General features: G+C 44.3%; 1 long non-coding RNA gene across 1 annotated transcript in view; it reads right to left on the reverse strand.

The window, feature by feature from the left end:
* Positions 1 to 20,441, reverse strand: part of LOC130273165 (uncharacterized) — a 77,172-nt gene that overhangs the window by 29,916 nt on the left and 26,815 nt on the right. The window contains exon 3 of the long non-coding RNA XR_008843896.1: positions 14,663 to 14,696. This is a non-coding gene — a long non-coding RNA (uncharacterized LOC130273165). The remainder of the gene's footprint in view (positions 1 to 14,662; positions 14,697 to 20,441) is intronic.

The following is a 20,441-nucleotide window of genomic DNA, read 5'->3' on the forward strand; positions in this document are numbered from 1 at the left end:
GCTGAATGGCACAGCCTATAGTTGGGGGCAGCAAGAGGAGACCTTATAGTAGATGAATGACACAGCCTGGAGATGACACAGCAAGATAAGACCATATAGCGGCTGAATGACACAGCCTGGATTTGGTGGCAGCATGAGTAGACCATATGGTGGCAAAATGAGACAGCCTAGAGATGGCAGCAGCACGAGGAGAACATATGGTGGCAGAATGAGACAGCCTGGAGGTGGAAGCAGAATGAGGAGAACATGTGGTGGCAGTATGAGACAGCCTGGAGCTGGCATCAGCATGAGGAGAACATATGGTGGAAGAATAAGACAGTCTGGAGGTGGCATCAGCAGCATCAGGAGTCCTTAAAGTAACCCAGTGACACAGTGGGGCGGTGGGTGGCAATACCAGTACTCGGTGACGAAGGTGGTTGAAAAAAGGAGACCTTGGCATCAGATGTCTGGCATCAGGCGGGGTGCAGGATCAGAATAGTAACTGAGGCAGGTAGGCAGAAGAAAATGGTCTCTTTTGTAAAATTGTTAGTGTGCTCAAGTAAGTATTGAGGATATGCATTACGAAAAACTTTACTTTTAATGATATTCTTAGGATAAAATATATGTACACATATTTTTTTTTTAATCAACATGATTGAACATGTGTGCCATGCAGGGCGCATGGCACAGGCTTCCTTGATGCAGCACAGACAAGATGTTCTTCCTGTTGTCAGTCACTATTGTACCCATTTCCAGTTTTAGTGGAGTAAGCCATGACTCAATTTCTTGATGAATGGCTATTAGCAGTTCCTCCCCTGTGTGACTCCGTTTGCCAAGGCAAGCCATGTGAAGAACAGCGTGACACCGCCGTGCATTGCACATATAGTATGCTGGAGGGGCACTTAGACTTTAGTGTTGAGCGGCATAGGCCATATTCGAATTTGCGATATTTCGCGAATATATGGATGAATATTCGTCATATATTCGCTAAATTTGCATATTAGTAATATTCGCGAAAATTAGCATATGGGAAAATTAGCATATACAAAAATTAGCATATGCTAATTTTCGCATATGCGAAAATTCGCAGGCCAGTCTCACACAGTTGTATTAGAGCCTTCTTTACACCACACAAGCTGGAAGCAGAGAGGGGTGATCACTGTGATGTGTACTGTGAAAAAAAAATATTCGTAATTACGAATATATAGTGCTATATTCGCGAATATGCGAATTTCGCGAATAAAATTCAAATTGCGAATATTCACGAGCAACACTATTAGACTTGTCCGTGCAGTGGAGGCAGAGGACATGGTGGAGGATGAGGAGGCGGAGTCGCACACTGTCACAGGACCAACTGCCTGAGAGCATGGAGGCGTAAGTGGTGTGACCTGTCCAAGTTGCTGTTGTGGCTGTGCAGGAACCACATTCACGCAGTGGGCCATAAAGGACACGAATTGTCCCTGACCGTAGTTACAGCTCCACACGTCGGTGCTGCCGTTCACTTTGCAAAACAAAGAAGAACCAACAGAGTCACTTATGCAAACAAGTACAGTGTCCAATGGACACAAATTTTATTGAAATAACAGCGACAATACAACTGAGGTAAAAAACATTTTTAAAAAGAGGAATACAGCAAGTAAAGGTGATATCACCTGTTCCGCCAACTAAAATGGGTACATGCTCCTTAATTATGTAGATAACATGTGGGTTGTATCTAGAAGCAACCAAAGACAATAGTCAGGTTGCGATTGTTACGCCGAGCGCTCAGGGTCCCCCTCCTCCTCCGGAGCGCTCGCGGCGGAGACGCTGCTCTGAGTCCCCCGGCGGGGATGCGATCCGCGCAGCAGGACGTGCCTGCCCACGGGTCACATCCCGTTCTTCTCACCTGTCCTGTTCCCCGGCTGTCCAGGTGCGGCCCCGCTCTCTAGGGTGCGCGCGCGAGATTGCGCAACAAGGACAGCAGCTGACTCAACTGACCGTTATGCTGCAACAGCTTCTGCCGCAACTACAGCAATAATCTCCTCCGCCAGCTCCTGTATCTCCTCCGCAGCGAGTGGCTGCTCCCAGCTTCCGCCTGTCTCTACCGGACAAGTTTGATGGGGACTCTAAACCGTGCCGTGGATTCCTGTCCCAGTGTTCCCTACACCTGGAGATGATGTCGGACCAATTCCCTACTGAACGGTCTAAGGTGGCTTTCGTGGTCAGTCTCCTGTCTGGAAAGGCCTTGTCATGGACCACACCGCTTTGGGACCGCAACGATCCCGCCACCGCTACTATCCAGTCCTTCTTCTCTGAAGTACGTAGTGTTTTTGAGGAGCCAGCCCGGGCTTCCTCAGCCGAGACTGCTTTGCTGAATCTTGTCCAAGGGAGTTCTTCTGTGGGTGAATACACCATCCAGTTCCGCACCCTCGCCTCAGAGCTGTCCTGGAATAATGAAGCCCTCTGCGCGACCTTCAAGAAAGGCTTATCCAGTAACATCAAGGATGTCCTGGCCGCACGAGAAATTCCTGCTAATCTGTCAGAACTCATCCATTTGGCCACCCGCATCGACATGCGTTTCTCCGAAAGATGCCAGGAACTTTGACGGGAAAAGGATCTTGTTCGCACCAGGCGGTTTTTCTCCCCGGCTCCTCTCTTCCAACGTCCTTTGCAATCTGTTCCTGTGCCTTCCGCCGAGGAGGCTATGCAAGTGGATTGGTCTCGCCTGACCCTACAAGAGAGGACTCGCCGCCTAAATGAGAATTTGTGCCTGTACTGTGCTAGTACCGAACATTTCCTAAAAGACTGTCCTATCCGCCCTCCACGTCAGGAGAAACGCACGCACCCACTTCACAAGGGTGATACGACTCTTGGTGTGAATTCAGCCTCTCCACGTCTGACTGTACCTGTGCGGATTTCTCCTTCTCAACTCCTCCTTCTCAGCAGTGGCCTTCTTGGCCTCTTTCGTTAATAGGTTCAGTATTCCAGTAAGCCGTCTCGTCAAGTCGCTCTTTATCTCTTCTGTAAACTGAGAGAAATTGGACTGCACTGTGCGCTACCGCACTGAACCCCTGCCCATGAGCATTGGACTTCACCATGAAAAAATTTAATTTTCCGTTCTGCCTAACTGCACGTCTGAAGTTCTTCTAGGCCTGCCGTGGCTCCAACATCATGCTCCTACCCTTGACTGGACCACCGGGGAGATCAAAAGTTGGGGTCCTTCTTGTCACAAGCGATGCCTCACATCTGCTCCCACTTGTCAAACCCCTGAGGCTTCATCTTTACCGGGCCTTCTCAAGGCTTACCAGGACTTTTCAGATGTATTCTGCAAAAAGCAAGCAGAGATCTTACCTCCTCATAGACCTTATGATTGTCCCATTGACCTCCTTCCTGGTACCACTCTGCCCCGTGGCAGGATTTACCCTCTGTCAGCCCCAGAGACTCAAGCCATGACGGAGTATATCCAGGAGAACCTAAAGAAAGGTTTTATTTGGAAATCCTCATCCCCTGCTGGAGCGGGGTTCTTCTTTGTTTCTAAAAAGGATGGATCCTTACATCCATGTATTGACTACCGCGGTTTAAATAAGATTACCATCAGAAACCGCTATCCCCTGCCTTTGATCTCCGACCGTCTACGCGGAGCAAGTATCTTCACCAAACTGGACTTAAGGGGCGCATATAATCTTATTCGCATCCGTGAAGGTGATGAGTGGAAAACCGCTTTCAATACCAGAGATGGACATTTTGAATATCTAGTTATGCCCTTTGGGCTCTGCAACGCCCCTGCAGTCTTCCAGGACTTTGTTAATGAGATCTTTCGGGACTTATTGTATACCTGTGTTGTGGTCTACTTGGATGACATCTTGATTTTTTCCTCTAACTTAGAGGAACACCGTCGTCATGTCCGTCAAGTGCTCCAAAGACTCTGTGAAAACCACCTGTACTCTAAATATGAAAAATGTCTCTTTGATTGCACCAGCCTTCCTTTCCTAGGTTACCTTGTCTCTGGCCAAGGGCTTCAAATGGATCCAGATAAACTGTCAGCGGTTTTGGATTGGCCACGCCCTTCTGGACTCCGCGCTATCCAATGCTTCCTGGGATTCGCCAACTATTATCGACAGTTTATTCCCCACTTCTCCACCATTGGGGCCCCTATTGTGGCTCTGACAAGCGGATGAGGCCTTCAAACGCCTCAAAGCTGCCTTCGCCTCTGCACCAGTTCTGTCCAGACCTGATCCGTTAAAACCATTCTTCCTGGAAGTAGACGCTTCCTCAGTCGGAGCCATACTTCTGCAAAAAAACGCTACCGGATGTAACATTACTTGTGGTTTTTTCTCAAAGACTTTCTCTCCGGCAGAAAAGAACTACTCTATTGGAGATAGTGAACTTCTGGCCATCAAGTTAGCACTCGAGGAGTGGAGACATCTATTGGAGGGTTCCAAACACCCCATTGTCATTTACACTGACCACAAGAATCTGTCTTACCTCCAGTTCGCTCAGCTGACACCCTTTCTCGTTCCTCTGATGCCTCCGAGTCTGAAGCCCCTTTGCAGCATATCATACCGCCTGAGTGCCTGGTCTCCTCTGCTCCAGCCTCACTGGGGCAAACCCCCCCTTGAAGGACTTTTGTTCCACCGCGCCTTTGCCTTAGGATCCTCAAATGAGGGCATTCTTCTCACCTGGCTGGTCATACTGGAATTAAAAAGTCCTTACGGCTAATCTCCCATCTGAATTGGTGGCCTACACTGGAGGTTGATGTCACTGATTTTGTTCGGGCTTGTACTGTTTTCGCCCGGGATAAAACTCCTAGCAAGAAGCCTGCTGGACTCCTCCATCCTTTGCCCGTCCCTGAGCATCCATGGTCCCAAATTGCCATGGATTTCATTAAAGATCTTCCAGTATCCCATGGCAACATCGTCATCTGGGTGGTCGTTGATCGTTTCTCCAAAATGGCTCACTTCATTCCGCTTCTGCGCCACAGTTGGCCAAGCAATTTTTTCTGCAGATATTTCGTCTTCACGGGCTTCCCACGCATATCGTCTCGGATAGAGGCGTTCAATTTGTGTCAAAATTTTGGAGAGCTCTCTGTAATCAATTCATTGTGGCTAATGTCTTGGTCTTGTTCAGGATGGATTGCATGATGGTGATGTGCGGCTGTTCTTTGTGCTGTCTTGTATTCTATCTTGTGCTTGATTACTTGATTCCTGCTCTGGGGGGGCCTGGAACGACCTACCATTATGTGTTAGTCTATGCTGTCTGGGTGGGAGGGGGAGGCGGACTGTTTGTTTGGGGGGTGGGAGGAGGGGTGAAGGGTTGTTTGCATGTAAGCTGTTATTTTTGGTGTTGGAAAACTGTTCAAATTTAATAAAAACATCAGATTTAAAAAAAAAAAAAAGATTAAATTAAATTTCTCGTCCTCCTATCACCCCCAATCCAATGGACAAGTGGAAAGAGTAAACCAGATTCTTGGTGACTACTTGCAACATTTCGTCTCCTCCCGCCAAGATGATTGGGTCGACCTTCTGCCCTGGGCTGAATTCTCGTACAATTTCAAAAATTCTGAATCCTCCGCCAAATCCCCATTCTTTGTGGTTTACGGCCGTCACCCTCTGACCCCCCCCCCCCCCTCCCCATTCCCACTTCTTCTGGAGTTCCTGCCGTGGATGAACTAACCCGGGACTTCTCTGCTATCTGGAAGGAGACTCAAAAGTGGCTCCTACTGGCCTCGTATCGAATGAAGAGACATGCAGATAAAAAGAGAAGAACTCCTCCTGTCTTTCTCCCTGGGGACAAAGTGTGGCTCTCTGCCAAATACATATACGTTTTCGTGTCCCTAGCTACAAGTTGGGTCCTCGCTACCTCGGTCCTTTTAAAATCAAGAATCAAATTAATTCTGTCTCTTACAAACTTCATCTTCCTCCTTCTCTTCGCATTCCTAACCCTTTCCATGTGTCTCTTCTCAAACCTCTTGTGCTTAACCGCTTTTCTCCCAAGGTTACTGTTCCGGCTCCTGTTTCTGGCTCCTCTGATGTCTTCGCCTCCAAGGTGGTCAGAGGTAAAAAAAAAAATTGGGTGGATTGGGAGAATTGCGGTCCTGAGGAGAGATCCTGGGAGCGTGAAGCCAACATCTTAGACAAGGACCTCATTGGCAGGTTTCTTGGCTCCAAAAAGTGGGGGAGATCCCCTCCTCCGGAGCGCTCGCGGCATCTTCTGCCCTGCAGCGCTCAGGTCAGGAGCGCTGACCGGAGACGCTGCTCTGAGTCCCCCGGCGGGGATGCGATCCGCGCGGCAGGACATGCCTGCCCGCGGGTCGCATCCCGTTCTTCTCACCTGTCCCGTTCCCCGGCTGTCACGTCCCAGCATGCGCGGGCCCGCTCTCTAGGGTGTGCGCGCGCCGGCTCTCTGAAATTTAAAGGGCCAGTGCACCATTAATTGGTGCCTGGCCCAATCAGTTGTTAATCACTTCCCATTCCTATAAAAACCCACTTCGCCTTCCTGTCCTTGCCGGATCTTGTTGTCCTAGTGTCCTGAGAAAGCGTTTTGTGTATCCTCATTGTGAGGTGTGTTGCCATTGCTGCTATGGATATATAGGTGCAATATATATATTATACATTGTGTATGTTTACATATTGCAACCTGACTATTGTCTTTTGTTGCTTCTAGATACAACCCACATGTTATCTACATAAGGAGCATGTACCCATTTTAGTGGGGGGAACCGGTGATATCACCTTTACTTGCTGTATTCCTCTTTTAAAAAATGTTTTTTACCTCACTTGTATTGTCGCTGTTATTTCAATAAAATTTGTGTCCATTGGACACTGTACTTGTTTGCATAAGTGACTCCGTTGGTTCTTCCGTTGGCCCACATACTTATCCTGGGGGTACATCTCTACATAGATATATAAACCTACCCAGTTGTCTTTACCCCAGGGTGTTGTCCTTATATATTTATCTGCCGTTCACTTTGGTACACACCGACAGGCTCAATAACTGGCCTACCTTCTGTTCCACAAAATTGTGAAGGGCTGGTACTGCCTTTTTCGCAAAGAAATGATGGCTTGGGACTCTACACCTCTGCCAGCACAAGCCATCAGTATTCTGAAAGATGCAGAGGCCACCACTTGAAAAGGGAAAAACTGCAGCACCAGCAACTTGGACAGGAGCATATTGAGCTTCTGTACAATTGGATGAGTGGGAGCCTACTAATGGACATGGCTTTGCCGATGAATTGCTGGCAGAATGACTGACTAGAAGTAGGAGGAGCAGGAGCGTCTGAAATGACATAAGATGGATATAACACACAGCTTCCATTGGCTGAGGTGGTGGACCCTCACCTGGCTGAAACAGGGAGCGGCATGGCATTGGGTGATGCATCAGGCTGGACCACCACATCAGAGCCATGGTTCTCCCAGGCTGCTTTATGGTGATGCTGCATATGTTGATGCAAGGCCGTGGTGCCAACATTTGGACCCTGGCCACACTTCACCTTCTGCCGACACATCTTGCATGTGGCCATGTTAACCTCCTCCGGATGCTTGATGAAAAACTGCCACATCGCCAAGTAGCTGATTTTCCCACCAACAGTCCGCACTGATTGACTGCTACTGCCTCCAACTCCAGGAACTCCTGTTCCACTACCTCCCAGGAAGGTAGGCTTCCGCGAAGCAGATGGTCTACCACGGGCACGTTTGGCTCCAAACTTTCCACTTCTGCCACTATGCTGATTGCCAACCATGCTACCACCTTGCTGGCTCAGCTGCTGCCTTACGGGCAACCTGCAACCCTCTTCTCCTGATGATGATGAAGCCCCTTCTGCACCTGGCTCCCAAGTGTGATCATCATCGAGTTGTGTCTGCACGTCACTGATGTCCTCCCTTGGTTCCCCAACTGTGTCTGCTTCAGGAGCCTGAACGCCACGCCACTTCCCATGCCCCTCTCCTCATCACTATTTGCCCCCCTAGCGGAGAAAGCAGCAGATATCTCCTCCCCTTCTTGGCTGGGCAGTAGCGGCTGACTGTCCTCTAGTAGATCATCCTCATTGAATAGTGGAGCTGAACCCACAGCATAAGATACTTCTGTGGGGGAGGGAACAGCATAGGACAGAGGCAATGGGAGGACAGGGACTTCCAAGGGTTGTGTCTGAGGAACCGACGACTATTGACTGGGGGTGTCAGATGTCACTTGTGGTGAAGTGGATGACTGTATTAACCAATCGATGACAGCAGATGGGATGCTGGTCAAGACACGACCGTTAGCTGATACAGGGAGCTCAGGCCTCTCACTGCAACTCCTGCTGCCACTCGCCCCTTGTCTGCTGTGACCTCTGCATGATATATTTAGGCCTTTGCCACTCCTCTGTGCATGTCCTGGCACTTTTCTGCCTGACATACTTATTGCATATATGAGGGGAGTACAATACGCTCCACTACGCTTAAAACAGTATTTGTCTACAACACCAGCAGGTGTGTACTTTTGGCTGGCCTCTTAGAGTATCAAGGCCCTTAGGACTTTAAAAGGAACAAAATGGTACACCACTTAGATGTACGTACGTGGTATGCATTTATGAAGGGAGTACAATGCGCTCCAGTACGCTTAAAACAGTATTTGTCTACAACACTAGCAGGTGTGTACTTTTGGCAGGCCTTTCTCAGTAACTAGGCCCTTAGGACTTTAACCCATAATGACCACGAACGTAAATGTATGTTCTGGTTCTGCGGTACTTCGCACACCAGGACGTACATTAACGTCCTGTGTATGACCGAGAGCATCAGAGCTGCTATCGTCGATCGAGCGGATGTCCGCCATTAACCCCTCAAATGCTGTGATCAGTACAGATAGTGGCATCTGTGGCAATGTGCATGTTAAAATAGATGATCTGATCGCCCACAGCGCTGCCACGGCGATCAGGTCATCAGTAATGGCGGACGGAGGTCCCCTCACTTGGCTCCTTCTGTGTCCCGGCGTCTCCTTCTCTGGTCTGAGATCGAGCATACCAGAGCAGGAGCCTATAATACTGATCAGTGCTATGTCCTATGCATAGCACTGAACAGTATTAGCAATCAAATGATTGCTATAAATAGTCCCCTGTGGGGACATAAAAAGTGTAAAAAAAAAGTTGAAAAATTTAAAAATAAAAAATAAAAAAAAGAGAAAAATCCACTCCAATAAAAATGAAAATTGTAAATTTTTCCCATTTTACCCCAAAAAGTTAAAAAAAAAAAAACATATTTGGTATCGCCATGTGCGTAAATGTCCGAACTATCAAAATATAATGTTAATGATCCCGTACTGTAAATGACGTAAATGTAAAAAATTTACAAAATTATGCTTTTTTGTCACATTTTATTCCCCCCAAAATTTAAAAATGATCTAAAAGTTTTAAATATGCAAATGTGGTATTGATAAAAAGTACAGATGAGGGTGCATAAAAGGAGCCCTCATAACGCCCTATATTCGGAAAAGTGAAAAAGTTATAGGTGGTCAAAATAGGGCGATTTTAGATTTCTGATTTTGTACAAAAAAGTTTTCGTTTTTTTTTAAGTGGTACAAAAATATTAAAGTATCTAGCCATGGGTATCATTTTAATCATATGGACAGAATAAAGAACACATGTCCTTTTTACCATAAATTGTACAGTGTGAAAACGAAACCCTCCAAAATGAGAAAAATGTGGTTTTCATTAAAATTTCCTCCCTAAAAAAATATTTCTTTGGGTTCGCCGTACATTTTATGGTAAAATGAGAGGTTTCATTACAAAGTACAATTGGTCACGCAAAAAACAAGCCCTTATATGGGACTGTAGATGGAAATATAGAAGAGTTATGGATTTGAGAAGGCGAAGAGGAAAAAACTAAAATGCTAAAATAAAATTGGCCTGGTTCTTAAGGTGAAAATGGGCATGGTCCTTAAGGGGTTAACAGGAACAAAATGGTAAACCACTTAGATGTACATACGTGGTATGCACTTATAACGGGAGTACAATGCACTCCAGTACGCTTTAAACAGTATTTTTCTACAACACCAGCAGGTGTGTACTTTTGCCTGGCCTTTCACAGTAACTATTGCCATGAGACTTTAACAGGAACAAAATGGTACACCATTTAGATGTATGTAGGTGGTATGCACTTATGAGGGGAGTACAATGCGCTTCACTATGCTTAAAATAATATTTGTCTAGAACAGCAGCAGGTGTGTACTTTTGGCTGGCCTTTTACAGTAACTAGGCCCTTAAGACTTCAACAGGAACAAAATGGTACACACCGATGTACGCACATGTTACATTTAATAGAGGACAATATGCTCCACTACTCAACCAGTATTAGGCACTAATTGCAGGTGATTGTGGCTTTTAGTGCTCTGCTCACCCTAACTGGCTGGCTACTATTAGCTTTTCAGTTGTTGTGCACACATTGCTGCATACTGTGTACTACACCCAAAATTGCACTTTCTATCTCAATCTCTCTCACTTCCTTTTCAGTGCTTCTAGGCTGGATTTGGGCTTGAGGTAAATCGCTGCTGTAGTACACCCACAATTGCTCTTTCTCTCTAAATCTCTCTCCCTTCCCTATCAGTGCTCCTAGGCTGGATTTGGGCTTGAGGTGAATCACTTCTGTAAAAATCCTTTTCTGTGCAACGTACACTACTCTTTGTCCCTCTCTCTCTGCAATAGAACGCTGATGTGAGTGGCTGCAAGATGGCTGGGCTGTGACATCACAGGGGTGGCTGGCTGCTTATAGGCTGCATGTGATTCAGGGTCATCCTTAAATGGAGTTAAATGAAGCGATTTGTGCGATCTAATCGAGGCGATATTCGCATTCGTTGCAACGCAAATTTTTCCTGAAATTCTTAACGAATTCGGATTTGTCAAATTCGATTCACTCATCTCTAGTACACAACTTTGGAAAAAGTTGCACAGGTTTGCGCAGAGGCCACTCCAGTCAGGACCAGGTGAAGACATCTGCGACGGGCTGACTTACACACTTTAGCTCTGTAAACATTAGCCAGCATTTATCAAAAGTCCCAGGATTCTTGATAAATGCAGATCAGCTGCACTGGGCACACTCTAGTTTGCCGTACAGGGGACCAAACATATTGCACATATTTCTAAATGACCTTCAAAGTGTATACAAAACAATTCTGAATACATGGAACTTTATGCACAAGGTAAAAAAAAAATTAAATCTACTTTAATGGCATAGCTATAGTCTTCTTTCTGTTTTTACACTTACGTACATAAAAACATATTTGTTTTTCCTGTAACGTCTTTGTCATGTAAATACATTTGGGGATTCAAAACAAACCCTGTTGCTGTACATGTCTGAAAAAAATATATATACATTATGGGAAGGGGGGTTACCAAGATCATCATATCTCACACCAGTCTTAAAGGGGTACTCCGGCCCTAGACATCTTATCCCCTATCCAAAGGATAGGGGATAAGATGTCTGATCGCGGGGATCCCTCCGCTTTGCACCTCCGCAATCTACCTGCTGCACCCGGCATTCATTTAGGGCATCGGGAGCAGCGCCAGGGGGCTTGTGACGTCACAACCACTCCCCCTCAATGCAAATCAATGGGAGGGGGCATGACATTTCGCCCCGCATCGCTCGCCATCTTGGCTGCGGCACCCCAGGCATCCGATGCACAGAGCAAACTTTGCTTTATGCACCGGATGTCTGGGGTGCCGCAGCCAAGATGGGCAAAGTATAGGGGATAAGATGTCTGATCGCGGGGGTCCCACCGCTGGGGACCCCCATGATCAGACATCTTATCCCTTATCCTTTGGATAGGGGATAAGATGTCTAGGAGCGGAGTACCCCTTTAAGTGCCGGGAAGGTGCCTCTGGGTCTGTGGTCCGTTATAGCTAATGTTGCATCAGCAAATTACGACCTTCAGTGTTCTCAAGTTTCATCTGACTCTACATCTAACCGTTGTGCATTTCCAGTCCCATGCTGCATGTAGGTTAGGTCAAATCATCAACTGCAACTTTTTGTAAACCCTGTGACCTGCAACCAGAATGTTTTTGTTTACATAACTGTAAATGTATTTTTTGGATTCCCTCTTAAATATGTCAGCGTACAAACTTTATATTAATAACCGTAAGCAGCAAAATTAAAAGTAATAAAATGGCAATAACTCTTTTGGATGCCCCTCTCTGTAATTTTTTTATATTTAATGTTTCTTAACTCCATATAATCATCTTAATCAAAATGGGATGAACTACTTAATTAGCCAGGTAGACTTTCACTAATGGGAATGAATTTAATTAAGATTTATTTTTAAAACAAATGAATAAAATGCAATAAAACAACCAGATGTTAAAATAGTCCCTTAATTAAAATTATCATCAGCAGAGCATCATCTTTTCCATCTGTAATTGCATTGTATTTTGTTATATTCAAATGATGTTTTTGCTGACTTGAAACAGCAAAGAACCTTGCTGTGCAACCAGGATATGGGACATGTTTTTATTAAAGGAATGTACAGTAGGAAAAATATAGAAATACAGGTGACCGCAGCCCGCCACTGCGAAGTAATAAGACAAGACCACCTGGTTCCTTGGAAATCCAATGGTGCATGGTAACACAGACCATTGTGTAGATGGCTACAGCACTCTGTTAGTAGGTAGGGAATCAAGCACATTATCTTAGTAGTTGATAAAACTCTCAGGTTTTTTAAACATTGAACAACAAAATAAGGGTAGGGTCTCACGCCCATCCGCAACGTATTTCACATTGTGGATGCACCAATGGCAGTCACAAGAGCGAGCTCCCTGCTGCAGCTGGGTAGCTATGTGTGTCCAGTCGAAAGGGAGCAGGGATCTCGCTCTTGTGACTGCCGTTGGCACACCCTGTGGTACAAAGTCACCATTCAACTAATTCCAAGACTCTAATACAGGCTCTTAGTCATGTACAGTACATGTGCCCAATGTAGTCTAATTGTGCGGTCCATAAAAAATCTCTGGGAACAGAGAATTCTAGACATCTGTAATCTACTTATTTATGATCCTGTAAATAAAAAAATAAAAAAATAAAAGAATATATATATATTGTGACGATCCGTCTTGGGGATTAGCTCTGGGATCGTCCTGGAACACGCCACAAGATGCGTTTCTTCTCAATAAACCAGCAAACAAACGCTTATCATGCAAATCTGGCACCTTGCCAGTTTTATTAGACAGGTTGCAGGGAAAGAAACAAACAAAAAGCAGGAACAAAACAAAATCCTAGACCGTCTGGTCACTGACTAAACAGATCAGTTTGTCCTGACTAACAACCGCTGAGCTTCCCTCAGCCGGTTAAACATATGTCCCCTGCAACCTTCTACTCACAATGTCACTCTCTTTGAGCCCCTCATAGCTCGGGCTGTGTACTCTTCAGCAGGCTCTGTCTCTTCCCTACAGCCCACATGCTGTCTCCTAGGAAGAGCCTAGATTAGACTGAGTCTCCATCTCATATACACTTCCCTTCCTTCCTGCCTCATTACTTAAGAAGCAGGTGAGAGCTTCTGCAGGGTGAGCCAAGGAAATACACCCTTTCCTTGCCACACTGCCACAATATATATATATATATATATATATATATATTAATCCTGACATAACTGGTGCAAATGATGCATTTTGGCAGTGTACTTACTGGAATTCAATTCATAGAAATGTCTACTGTGTTTTGTTAGATTGTGAGCCCTCTATGGGACATGGATGAATACGAGTAATGAACTCTGTTCTGTACAACACCGAAGAATATGTTCCCACAATATAAAAAATAACAACCAGGCTGATGAACAATCATAAACTTCGACTTTTTGGCGTTATTGCATCTTTTGTAGTAATGTACATTATCACTATTTCTGGATAGACGCTTGCTAGTGGGGCGAACTGCGTGTACCTAGCCCCTGCCCCTGCAGCTTTGCAAACTATATTTTCCAAACAGTGGCCAGGAATGTGGTATATAAAAATCGCAATTCTTTATTAATCATCCATTAAAAACATAGATAAGTGATATATAAAAACAGAATACACATACAAATGGAACAAAGGTGTGTATATCATAGATGAGTGGAGTACTTTTAAAGACAGGGATCAGTGTCAGCATAGTAATGAGACACTCCTAATATGTACATATAGAGTTGCATAAGACTATTAACAGTACATATAAGTAAAAATGTGTATGGCAATGATAAGCTCACAGGAAAGAAAATAGCATTAAAATGTACAAGTCATGCCATACACCCAAATACAAGATACCTCACCTTACCCCGAATGCGTTTTCGCTAATATGCTTTCTCAAGGGGCGTATCTCAACATGTAACCCTATATACCCTAAGCCAGCCAATAACATGAGTCACCTACGTCAGTGTCATCCCCCCTAAATTAAACAACATCACCTGATCGAGTCATGTGTTGGAGATCTCCGTCGCTGGGAGATGACGTGCACCTAGTCCTGTAATGCGTATACACATGAGGTCTTGCGATGTGCGGGACATCCTCCGGCATGAGCGCTCAGTCTCGGCGCTCAGCCGTGGATGTGCGCGTCATCGCGCATAGCACATGACGTCGGCAAGTCACGTGAGAGGTCATATGACTGCCCGGCATCACGGTGGTTGCTAAGTAGCGCTTCAGCATAACAATAAAAGAAAACAGAAATACCACAGTGTTGAAGAGGTGCATGAAAAGTGATGGTGAAAGAAAAAGAACACTCACCCGCCACCAATGAAATGATCACAGTAACACAGACCTATAGTGAACAAAAAATTATTAATATTCATATCACACAAAAGAAAACATATATTGCATGTGTAACCTATAGATGTGACCTGACAATGTAGATATGTGTAATAAATAAGGTTATCCTGTTACATGTATAGCCTATAGATGTAACCTAACAATAAAAATATATGTGTTATCCATTCAATAATAACTGTGCTAGCAATAGTTGCACTGATAAGCCAGCTGGACACACATCCAGCATAAATCATTAGAAGAGTCCAACATCCAACATGGGACCTTTATTCTTATAAAGTGTACAATGTTTCGACCCTTACAGAGAGTATTGGTCTTTTTATGCTATGTTAGAATATAATTGAAATGTTGAAATGGATCCTGGATTCTTGTGGATTTTCTTTTCAAATATAAATTGTCATGGGCGAAACTGCTTGTGGTTATTTTGTACATTCTGTAATTCTCTGTATTATTTGTTTGCAAAAATACATGGTGACACAAGATGCTAAACTATAAGAGAGTGATGAGACAGTAAGTGATGTAGTATGTGACTGAGACTGTATGGAGTTCCAAGGACCTGTTGCTGGCCAGTCAAGGGGATCCTGTTACAGAAATATAATGGTAAGTAAAGGGTGCATGTAGAGATTGTAAGGTCTCCAGTTCAGTGTGCCAAAGCATAATATGCCTATACATTTACCGGGTGCTGCTTAGCTGTCTAACTCACTGTCATTGGAAGTGTAGAAAGAGAGTTGTCAAGTTTTAAATTGCACTTTGCTAAGCCGGTTGTATGCATTTTGGGGGGTCATGTAGGAATCTATTTTTATGTTCAAATTCTGAACATCTTGTGCGCTGCTTGTACAGAGCTGTGTAATTTCCTCTGGTGAATTTAGTGGGCAAGGAGTGGGATTTTTCATCCTGGCGTATTATTTATGCCAGGATGTATTACGTGCAACGTTTAAAAAAATACATATTTCAAAGTTAGAAAGAGGAGTCCAGCGACCAGAAACTCGGAGGATAATATTTATTCACCTGATGGTAATGACAGGAACACAGGGTACAGTGACGCATTTCGGCTTTACAACAAAGCCTTAATCATGTATGATTAAGGCTTTGTTGTAAAGCCGAAACGCGTCACTGTACCCTGTGTTCCTGTCATTACCATCTGGTGAATAAATATTATCCTCCGAGTTTCTGGACGCTGGACTCCTCTTTCTTCTGTTGTTCAATTGGGCGAGGTCCGCGCTCTGTCCGTGCGCACCTGGGGTGAGCTGAAGCATTGCTGTTTCTCTATATTTTAAAGTTGCTCATTAAGTCGCAAAGTCCATGACAGTCAGGACCTGATTTACAAACCACCATCTTGCTGGCCTAGGAGGTGCTCAGAATTTATCATTTGAAGCTTAATGCATAGCATTGTCATGGATGTGCTTTATATTGCTGTGCATAGGGCATGGCTGTGTACAGCACCAGAGCCAAGACACTTGTTACCCATTATAAAAAGTCCCTGCATTGAGTAAGGTTGAGCTGTGCCAGTGTCTATACAGCTGTGGGTACAGCTTAGGCTGGAGAGGAGATATACTGTACTTACTATGCATCACTACCTAACTCTTTGGGGACATATAGTAAACCAGAAATCTTTATGGATGCTGCTTGTTTACTCTATCCTCCTCCCCTCTCGCTAAGCTCTTTGTGCCGGCCCAGCAAGGAAAGACTTTAGTAACAATGCTGAGCATTGCTCCTTAACTCTTTGGCGGTACAAACTCTATCCAGTGATGTATATACAGCCATCCCCTGTCATGTTAATTTTTCTTGGTCACCTCTGTTTTAATTTGCTGTACAATATGCAGATTCATTTGACAACTGTGGCAGAACAGAGAGCCATTAGCTTCCTGCTCTGTCACTTGCACTTGTAGGCATCAGACTGCTTTAGGCCCATGGCCTACATATCTGCAAAAAATGGTGATGGCCGAGGACTTTTCCTTCTCGTGTCCAACAGTCTGCCCCTGGTCCCATGGGACTTTAGTTAGTTGTGCCCCTACACCAAATCATGAAATAGCATGTAAGATGGGATATTCTTCACAATAAGGAAACAGATATAAACTTTCTAAAGCAATAAAGTACATTTATTAATGCATATCTACTAAATTGGTTCAAAGCAGAAAAGTACATAGGGCCCTAAAGTTAATCAACTAGAGTCAACAAGACAACTATAACACCCAGAGAGAAGTGCCCCTGCAGGAAAAGAAAAGTAAGTAAGTAAGTGTACCAGTAACTGTATGTTTTGACATGAGGAATATAATGTGCTTGTTCAAGCAATTGTGAAGCAATTGTTAAGGGAATGTTACTATTTATTTTATTTTTATTTTTTACTGAAACGGTATAGCTTGTAGAAATTTATAAAAGTAAGATACCTTTTTAACATTTAACAATTTAACATTTCCAATTTTTTTTATTGAATACAGTTAAAGGGGTACTCTGCCTGAAAACATGTTATATGTTAAGATGTCAGATCATGGGGGTCGTGTCCTTCCGTGTTTGTAATGTCATGCCATGCCCCCTCTATCCATGTCTATGGGAGGGGACATGACAGCTAGTACGTATCCATCACGCCTCCTCCCTTAGACATGAATGGAGGGGGCGTGATGGCTGTAGCCGCCAGTCAACTAGCATAGAGCAGAGTTTGCTCTGTACACCAGATGACTGGGGTGCTGCAGCGGAGATCACGTAGGGTCCCCACCGGTGGGGCCCCCCAGCGATCAGACATCTTTTTCCCTATTCTTTGGATAGGGAATAGGTTGTTTTCCAGTAGAGAACCCCTTTAATGTGTGAAAATAAAATTTTGTACTTGTGGGATTTTTACTGAAAATACAGCATCCGGTAAGTTCAATTTAATTTGTTAAAATTAAATAGAAAAAGAAAATGATATGCTAGATCATAAAAATATTCATGATTTTTTTTCCTGCTCTTAAATACACCACTTTAACAAAGTAATCCCTTCACACTTGTCATTTTCAACAGACCACAAATAGTCTTCATAATTTTCAAGTGAATGCGAAATCGGAGTTCTAATTAAAAAGATGATGTTTAGAAGGTTAAATTATTTCCCTATACCACTTGTACTCATCACGAGGATAGACTTTAATTAACAAGTCTGTCATATTAGCAATGAAGTTTAGTGTATGGCAGATCCAAATCAAAATAGCTTTAAGAAATATTTTCCATTTTTTTTTATATTTTTATTTTTTACTATCCCATAGGGATTACACTTTAGAGAAATAATTAATTTGGAAGCTTTTGCTAGCATCTGCCGCTTGTGATTGAATATTTTTAATATCATGTCATAAACAAATTTAGGACTTCTATTTAGAGGAAAATTAAAGTTGCAGCAGGGTGTTTACAGTATTTGGTTGTTTTTGCAAGACCTTTCTTTGTTGTCTTTATCATTTTTGAAGCTGTTAAGTTATATTATATAAGTTAAATATAATATATCACCTTCATTATATATAAACATCAATATAGGTATCTTCCATCAATATATAAGTATGCATTAACATTGTAAATGTGTGACAAGGGTTTAAAGCCTGTCAGAGACTTCCAAACACCATAAACAAATGACATTAGTGAGTGATGTATTTTTTTCAGTTTATACAGTGCCCATGTAACACCACCGCCACTATTGGACTTGGTCATTTTTTTTACCCAGTTACAGTAAAACTGTAAAATATAAATTGAAAATCTAAATGACCCTAGTGGTCTTTTATGACATATGTAAAACAAAATAAAATAAATAAATTTATTGAAAAGCAAAAACTAAAATATTGCATACAAATAACATTAGAATTCAGACTCTTTACTGAGTGCTTAGTTAAAGTGCATTTGCCACAAGGATTGCACACCTGGATTTGGGAATTTTCTGCCATTGTTCTTTAGAAATCCTCTTAAACTCTGTCAGGTTGGATGGGGGCCGTCGCTGAAAGCTATTTTCAGGTAATATTCGATGATGTTCAAGTCAGGGCTCTCTCTGGGCCACATAAGGACATATACAGAGCTGTCCCTAAGCCACTCCTGTATTGTCTTGGCTGTGTGATTAGAGTCATTGTCTCAATGGAAGGTGAACGTTCAGTCTAGTCTTAAAGAGTACCTCTCATCAAAAAAATTGTTTTTTATTTTATAGTTTAATATGTATAGATTAATTTTCTAATTGGGTTCTATTTAAAAAAATGTACACTTTTATGTGTTTTTTGTGTTTATACTTTTGTCCTGTAGAGTTCTCCCTAGGAGTCCCTTTTTTAGTGATTTCGGACTCACGCCGCTGGGCAGCTGAGTCCGAAATGGCATACTCAGCACAGCTCCCCGCCTGTCAATCAGACAGGCCGGAGCGAGCGCTGTGCACGCATCCCTGCAGGGCGCGCTCCTGACTCTGCCATTGTGAGGGGAAAAATTCAAACCCGTGGCTCTGCATGATAAAAGCAGTAGGGCTAGAGTTGGGGGAGGGCAGAGCAAGGGGAGAGAGGAGGTACACGCCCCCTCCCTCCTCTCCCCGAGCTCCGGAGGATGCAGATCTCCACGGGGAGAAGTACACGCCCCCTCCCTCCTCTCCCCGAGCTGAGGACGCAGATCTTCATGGAAAGCCAGAGCAGGTCTAGAAGCCAGAGCACAGTTCCTCATGTCCCCTGCCTGAGCTCTGACTGTGTTTACTGTACACGTGCTGGGGATTCATACACTGCAGGGTCTAGGAATAAATCTCTGCTTGGGGATGATTTCTATGTGAGGAGGAGGGGGGAGTCCCTGTTATGTGTGTATGTATGCTGGGAGTTGTAGTCCCTGTTATGTGTGTGTATGCTTGGAGTTGTAGTCCCTGTTATGTGTGTATGTATGCTGGGAGTTGTAGTCCCTGTTATGTGTGTGTATGCTGGGAGTTGTAGTCCCTGTTAGGTGTGTGTGTATGCTGGGAGTTGTAGTCCCTTTAAGGTGGGTGTGTGTATGTATGCTGGTAGTTGTAGTGAGGGTGAGCTCAGTGCTTGTCTCGGACACGCCTCTTTCTGAGCAGTGGATTTGTCAATATGAGTGAGCAGCAAAACAGAGGAATTTGTGAGCCAAACATAGATGCTAGACACAAACTGATGTGAAAAGTACACTTTAAGTTAAAACTTAATAAAAACAAAGTACTGAGATCAAACCTGATGCTGAGTGCTCTTGACTTAAAGAGCACCTATCATCAACTAAACTTTCCCTAATCCCCCTCCCCATCTGTCCCTGACTCTATCTCTATCCCTGTATTTCTTTTTGTTTAAAGCCCCATGTATATACCTTTTTCATAGCATCTTCGGCAGCTCAGTGTTAAGCAGTATACGAGGACAGGAAGTGGGCATGGCCCGGCAGGCGCGACGTCATCAGAAGCCTGGCCGGGCCAGCATCCGCCCTTCTTCCTGCATTCTGTGCTCCCTTTCCGGAGCGCGCATACAGGCGGAGTACAGGGGAGGGCCGATGTGAGGTGGATTTTTGCGCCCCCGTCAATTCTTGTGTCCGCTCCTCCCCCAGCTCTCCTAAGATTTCTGAAGCTAGAGCTGGGGGAGGGCAGAGCAAGAGGAGAGAGAGGAGGTACACGTCCCCTCCTTCCTCTCCCCGAGCTCAGGACGCAGATCTCAACGGGAGAAGTACACGCCCCCTCCCTCATCTCCCCGAGCTGAGGACGCAGATCTCCATGGAAAGCCAGAGCACTGTTCCTCATCTCCCCTGCCTGAGCTCTGACTGTGTCTACTGT

This window comes from Hyla sarda, chromosome 5 (assembly GCF_029499605.1).
Source record: "Hyla sarda isolate aHylSar1 chromosome 5, aHylSar1.hap1, whole genome shotgun sequence".
NCBI classification, from domain to species: Eukaryota; Metazoa; Chordata; class Amphibia; order Anura; family Hylidae; genus Hyla; species Hyla sarda.